The sequence below is a fragment of the Marmota marmota genome, unplaced genomic scaffold, assembly GCF_001458135.2.
Source record: "Marmota marmota marmota unplaced genomic scaffold, marMar, whole genome shotgun sequence".
NCBI classification, from domain to species: Eukaryota; Metazoa; Chordata; class Mammalia; order Rodentia; family Sciuridae; genus Marmota; species Marmota marmota.
In genome coordinates this window covers 55585064-55593129 of record NW_026000026.1, presented here as the reverse complement: position 1 = coordinate 55593129, position 8066 = coordinate 55585064, and positions in this window count along the sequence as shown.

Here is an 8066-nt window from a genome sequence, read left to right as displayed (position 1 = left end):
AACGAGTGGAAAAGTAGGGGATGAGAGGAGGCAGAAAGAATGAGCGATTTTTTTTTTTTTTTTTTAATTTTTCATTTTCTTACATAGGTGAGTCCAGAACATGTTCTTACTTCAATGTTAACAAGTAGTTATCTCAGGAAATAAATATATAATCCATAGTTCCTTCCTCAAGAACTTCATAATTCAGTGAGATATGAAGGTGGGGTGCAGTGCATAAGGTGGGTATATGTTCCTGCTGTGATCAAGTCTCCAGCAGCCCCAAGTAGTCTGGGAGAGGAAGAGCACCTGCAGTGGAAATGGTCACTAGATGGCAGTGTCACCCCACAGTCGCCAACAGGATGTCTCCATGCATCTTGATTATGATCTACTGGAGGGAATATAGTAGTAGTAAATTGCTTTTCAGTATTGATAGACATCACATTCCCTTTTACCTTTGTAAAATTAATGTTGCCTATGTTCAACATCCTTTATTATTTCATAAATTTGTTTCAATATACAGGCACAAGAAAATGTCAAATTCCATTTCTTCAAAATTAAAATTTGGATGTGTTTACATAGTCCTACTTTAAATTTGAGGTATATCTTAAGTTCAAATATTCATTTTTTTGTATACTGTCTAAAGCATTTTTATACCAGTGTTGAAGACAGCTCAATAGAGCCACAGAATATTTATTTTGGAATACATTTTCTTTCAGAGTGTAGAAAACAAATTAGGAACAAAATTATATGACCTCATCTTACTTGACTATACTCAGCTGACTGAGTTGATCTACATAAAATGTTAATTACTATTTGAGAAACAGAAGACAAATGTACATGGTTCTGAACCTTCAGAGTCTAGGATTTCATGGAGCAACAGGACAAATTAAATCAGAAATGGAAGCCTCATCTCATTTGAACAAAGATTAGTGTTAGCTACTAAAGATTTAGCAATAAGTGGTATGATAAGATCTTTGTTTCTTGTGGGCTTTATTTGTTAAAAACTAGTTCGATCATAATAGTTTAAAATTTTGGAGGATAGCCATCAATTAGAGAATTTGTCCTCTCAGAGAAGCTGTAATCCTCAAATTTTAAAACATTCACAGTAAACAATAAACAACAACAAAAATTTCCAAAAAAAATTTTTTTATTGTCATTTAAAACACTTTTGGAGGGACGAGGGGTTTAGTTCTGTGGTAATGTTACCTATCATGGGTAAGGCAAGCATGTGATCCTGGGGGTCTGATTCGCAGCACCACCACACTGAAGAAAAGCAAAACTTGCATCTGTGTATTCCAAATTTGAATTTTGGTTCTACCATAAATCTCAAGTACCTTCTATAGCCTCTCTAACCTTAGTTTTTCAATTTTCAAAATGGGGACATTTCATAATGCCTATCACAGAGTTGTTAATGCCTATTACAGACTAATAAAATAACACTTGTTAGAGTATCAGTGTGTGATACATAATTATATAGTAAATTAAAATTTCTTCTTGAGGTTATCAAAAAGAATCCACAGACTAACCATCTTTTCTGTTTTCAAAGACACTGATATTTAAACTCTATGAATCTTTGTTGTGTATTTATGAAGATACGACTGGAGACATAGCCCAATGGAACAGTACATACTTAGTATGTGCAAGGCCTCGTTCAATCCCCTGCTGTCCTCTCTCCCTAAAAATAAGATGCTTTACTTGTCCTTGTCTTGCATAGTCTACTTACTTTAAATAAGTTCCCATTAAATAAGCATTCCTACAAAATAAATGTGAGGCCACAGCAGAGGATACAGTGAGGAGTTCATTAGTTTCTCAGAGCACTTCCTCATGTGTAGGTTTATTTTGTTGCCACATATGCAATACTTTGGGTGGCAAAGGCTCACCTTCTTCAGACCATCTCCCTAGAGAGCATCAGGTCACATCTTGGTTTGTACTCTGTTTGCTTTAAGAAGTACTAGAGCCATCTTATATATAAAACTGTGTAGGACTCTGGAGGTTATAAAGTTCAGAACATCCCTGTGTTACACAATGATATGATTTTCAGGAACATGGGGATGACTCCAAAACCTACATCACTTTTATAGAAAGCCTACCATTCACAAAGACATATTTCTTATATCTTTAAAACTAAATTTTTCTCTTAATAGAACATTTAAAATCACATTAATATTGGTTTAGTTTCTTAATGCCTCATAATACAAATAAAATATATTATTTGAGCTATTTATCACAATATTATGTTCTTTTCACTTTTATGAAAAAGAAAAAGTAACCACTTGAAATAAATGAACTTTTAAAGAACTGCTTACATCCTGCCATTGACAGAAGAGATGTGACTAGATTAGGGAGAAAAATGTGTTTTTCCCATATTGGTTTTCCAAATGTTTATATGTGTACAGTGTTATCAAGGGGAAGGGTACACAAATTTTTGAGATATAATTTTTGCTGGTTGACAGCCTCCAATATGTGTGGAGAGGCAGGAATAAGCACACAGAATAACTACATGACAGTATAAAGCAGATTCTAAGAGTCTGGTATCACTCTTGCTGCTGAGGAAGTTCCAAGGACAGTCTGAGTGAAAGAAGTTGGGGAGTGGTTTTGTAGAAGAGGGATTTGGTAGAGTATGTAGACTGAAAAAGAACTTACAAAGGAGGAAATCTTGCAGAAAATCCAAATGACAGAAGTGAAAATAGTATGCTTGCTCTGCTATGGTTGGGGAAAGGTTGTTATACAGTAAAGAACCAAGTCAAAGATGATTTGAAATTAAAAGAAAAAGAAGAAAGTTGATATATTAGGGGGGGAAAAAGGCTACCAGGTTTTGAGTAGTGCAGCAACTTGATTTTAAAAGATGGGGAAAGGGTTAAGGGAAATTTGTCAATGTTAAAATTGATTGGAGGGAACCTGGAATAGAATCTTAAAGGTTGCCCAGTTCATCTAAGTCTTAAAGTTGAACACTCCTGAATATATTCTATTCTATTCTACGATAGTAACAGAGATCTCTATGACCTTGTTTCTACTGTAGAGATAAGAAAACATTTTTAGATGTAAAATTTCTTGCCCAACTCACAGAGTGAGTAAGCTTGAGAAGGAGTAGGAGGGAAGGATGGAATTGATAAATAATGAAAGGTGAGTGGTGACAAAGCCAGCATACTCAGGTGGTTTAGAGCTTGTACTCAGCAAAGTCACTGAGATTCACAGTGACTTGTCTTCTTGTCATGTAGACAGATTTCACAACCAGGTTTTAAGTTCTATCCTCCACAAAGTTTCCTCGACTTTAAAAAAAAAAAAAAAGTGGAATTGTTTTTGTTTTTGCTTTTCTATAAGCCTTATCACTTATAAACTAAGAACTTATAAGTTCTTATCACATGTCCAAGAAAACCCATCTCACTAGACAGAAGCACACAGTAGAAATTCCTAATATTTTTATTGGTGGGGGGAATTCATGCTGAAGGGAGGGAATACCTTCTCCTTGAGCTCCAGGCTACTGAGGTACCTAGAGAGGATCAGAAGAATTCATTATTCTATAACTTGGTATTTCTCCAGTTTTCAATATGTGGAAACCATTCATCCTTTCTATTAATTTTCCTATTCCTCCTTCTTTAAAAAAAAATTTTGCAAAGAAATAATGTTTTATCTTTGTCAGCAGGATGCATGCTAAGTGCAGTGCTCTGGTCGTAAATGCATAGGAAGTGAAGTGGAAATTGTAGTTTACAGTGTGAAATGGATGGGCACCAGGCTTTTATGTTAATGTAAGCATATCCATAAGTGTAGTTGAGATTGAATTAAGAATATACTGATGACGCAGTCTTTACAGGAAGCTTCATCTAAAATACATGGAGCTGTGAAGTTACTGGTTGCTAGAACCCAACACCATCAACTAATCTCAGACTTAAGTCATTTGTTTATATCCAATAAACATTCTCACTCAGCTTGTTTAAATCTAATACTTGTTTCTTAGTCTAGATTTTCATTTTAATTTACTCATTATTTTTTTAAAAGATTTAAACACTCTAAACAACTTATACCTCCAGAAACATAACTTTACAGAAGAAAGAAAAAGGCAGGTCCAGTTAATCCATAAGTGAGGTGCTCACCCCCACACCCCAGCACTCTTTTATAGAAGACCTCATCCTCTTCATTTGAGAAGTGGTTCCTAGATGTTGCTGAAGTTCAGATGCCTCTTTTAGGATCAGTCTGAATACATGATAGACAAATCTTCTATCAAGTTTTTCCCCGAGCAGCCAACAATATAAATTCCTGTTCTGGAAGGGGTGTCTAAGAAAATGGAAGGAGAGGAACCAATAATTAAATCAACTTTTGTTTTGTTTTTCTTAAGAAAGAGTGAGAGAGAGAGAGAGAGAGAGAGAGTGAGAGAAAGAGAATTTTTTAATATTTATTTTTTAGTTCTCGGCAAACACAACATCTTTGTTTGTATGTGGTGCTGAGGATCGAACCCGGGCCGCACACATGCCAGGCGAACACGCTACGGCTTGAGCCACATCCCCAGCCCATTAAATCAGCTTTTATGAAAGAGAAGATATTGTTAGGAAAGACACTGATAAAATCCACCCCCCCCCCCAAAAAAAAAACAAATCAAAAAAATTAAAGGTGTCCTTTTTATAATATATATATATATTACTTTGGAAGTCAGCCACCTATAGATAAAGTAATCAGTTCAGTTTTCATGGACGTACTTCTGATGTTCCAAGGGCTTGACATTATTATCACCAATCTTATACATTTGAGCATCTAAATTATCACAGTTTTAATTAATTCCAAGTTTATCCTAAATGTATTATTCTGTGAACTAGCAAAACCTCCCTCAGGGATATCTTTGGCCTTTAAATGTATTTCTTGAAGAATCAATTTTGCTTCTCTTGAAGATCAAATACCAAGACAGGACTAGGCAATTGGTTGTGTAAGCCCATCTGTATAGACTCATGCGGGAGTCCCAAATATATACACCAATCAGAAGGCTCGGCTTACTTTCATGGTATTTTTTGGTTATAAGGGTTGATCCTGACTGTTCTGGCAAAGATAAATGGCAATTTACCAGTGTTCTTTTAATAATTTTCTATAAAAAGAAATGTACATTTCCTTAATCTATAAATTGAATATTAATCATTTTTCTATTTTTTTCATGTAATTTAACAGATTTGTTTTTAATGATGATTTCCTAAATTTAGTGAAATATCAATGAACAAATGCCTGGGATAAAGTTCTTTTATGTTACTTGTGTTTTTAAACTTTTGTCTAGAAACCATCTGTAGTTGCCTTTCCAACTGACCCTCTCATAAATACTTTGATTCAAACATCTCATTGGTCCCTTCCAGGGAGAGAGTAAATAAATGAACACTGAGCAGCAGTTCATGCCTTTAACTTGTTCCTTCCCAGTTGATAGCAGCATTGATGCTAACCAGCCATTCATTCCTTCTACTGCTCTCTTCTAGTGGAGGCCAAACAAAGCTGAAGCTAAACAGTCATTAGTCATTGCCTCTGCGGAGTCAGCTTCTTTCTGGCCCTTCCCTTTCTTCAGCCTCCCAAATACCCTCAGAAACACTCTGGAACACAGCTTTGACCCCCTTTAGCTAAATTCTGCATCTAGCCCTTTCAGTCCTTTCCCCCACTGGAATCTGGAAGGAATTCCTGTCAGTGATTTCCCATTGTTTCTATAAACAATTTTCTCTCAATATTAAGTGTTTCTAACTGCATGACTTGGATTCTTTTTCATTTTATCTATTTTATCTTAAGTTGTAAATTTTTAAGAACAAAGGTAAATCATATTTGAAAAATAATAAAAATAATATATTCAAATTAAAAAGGAGGCGATTAATTTCTGGAAAAACAAATGGTTGCACAAGAAACAAAATACAATCAGAATATGACACTTAGCTTGACATAGTACTTATCTAGATATAATTTTAAAAGCCAACTACAAATATAAACAAAAGTATATGAAAACTACATTAGAAGAATGGGAAGAAAATTGTGTGTGTGAGTGTGGGATGGTCAGGAGAATCAAACTCATTTTCCTTGGGAAGCAGAAGAAAATAGATAGTAACTAACAATACCTAAAAATTATCAGTAGAACCTTCCTGAAGAATAGCAAAAAATGTTTAACATTGCCGGCATTGGGGAGTAGGAACTAGCCACTTGTCTGGCTAAGCCAGGGAACCACCCATGTTATAAGCTTTGTAGTATTGTTTTGGCTTTGAAAACCATGAATACCTATTGCTATAATAAAAGATAAGCCGTACGCAGGGGCACACACCTGTAATCCCAGAGGCTCTAGAGACTGATTCAGGAGGATCTTGAGTTCAAAACCAGCCTCAGCAAAAAAGCAAGGTTTCTCACAGTTCAGTGAGACCCTGTCTTTAAATAAAAAATATAAAATAGAGCTGGGGATGTGGCTCAGTGGTCAAGTGCCCCTGAGTTCAATCCCGAATACCCAAACACACACACACACACACACACACACACACACACACACCATTTAATTAAAAAGTAATTTTAAAAAGAATCATAAACAAATAATTGAAAAAATTATCTCAGGCAAGATCATCTTCCTAAATTGAAATCAAGATCCTCTCCCTCAGTAACCTGACTCCCTAGAGTCAGGTCAGGCTGTTACCACAGGTGTAGTCATTGGAGCCTGCATGCCTTGGAATGAAATCTTTCTGGACCTGGAGTCTCACCAGCTTCACCTGCAAGCTCACCAACAGGCCCGCTCTTCTGCCTGGCCAACCCTAGTCTCTTCCTCCAGAGTAGAGCGCATTATAACACGGTAGTAGTGATGGTGGTGGTAGTGGTGGTGATGGTAGTGGTCCGTTAGGTCCTTCCTGTGATTCTCAGATACATCTACATTCTTGATACTATTTTAAATGGTGCTCCCCTTATGATTTTTATAACTGCAATCAGCTAACAACAATGTTTATGGAATGAGAGGCATCAATTCTCCTTACCAGTAAAACTATTGTTTCCATAGACTTTTTGTTGCATAGTCCATGAACTGTGCAAAAAATGCCACCTTGATTTCTCATTTTCTCAAAGAGCTCTGTACTCCCTGAAGCTTGGTATGCATGTTGTTGCACACGGCTGCCCTCTGTCATCATGGAGTAGTGAGTTCTGATCACTGAGACTGTGTCAGGTGCCAATACTCATCCTTCAGATTAGTGCTCTACCAAGAATTTTAAGAACATCATTTCGGTTTTACTGCAGTCATCTACCCTTGTTTCTGAAATTTAGTTGTGTTGTTGGCATGTGTATTTAGGTTAATGTCATGGTGAAATCCAATGTGTGAACACGGGGCTGTACTAAAATGGGCACATTACTCAAAGGGTTTTTCGGGCTCTTCCATCTCCACCAGTTGCTTTTTACATCAAAGGGAGAGAATAGTAAGAAACCACATAGTTGGTTTTCTGACTGTTTTACAATAGCACTTTAAAGTCAGGACTCTTTATAAGCATTCAAGGAAGAAATGTATAAGCAAAGTTTTAAGAAAACTTTTATTGAAAGATCGGACTTACTGAAGAAACTATGCTAACTGGAATGTTGTATAATCTACATTAGAATTCTTGTTTTCATTTCATAAAATGTAACTCATTAAAGATCAAAATGTTTATATGAATTAGTCTATGCAAAGCTGCTTTGGTGTTCTCTATGAAGATGTTCATAGTTTTGCTTTCTTTATAAAAACCTTATGGAGATTAGAGATTATTTTTCTTAAAAATTCTTAACCTTTCATTCTATTTAGCATTAGCAGTAAGCATCTTTGTATTCATCATATTGATTTATATCTCTCAGATTGATAAATGGATATGATGTCAACTGTGGGAATAGCAGTGATTTGTTTGAAGATCAGTCCAACTTTTAGGAAATAAATACATGGCTTTTCAGAGGATTAGAAAATCTGTGATAATACTTGTGCTCATTTATAATATAGTCATAGAATCAAAGATGTTAGAACTCAAAGAGAGCATCCGGCTTAATTTTATGGATGAGAACTATGAGCTCAGAGATGAGTGGCTTTTCAAAGTTAAATAGATAGCATACACCAAATCTTAAGTCTCTTTGATTCCAAATTCATCATT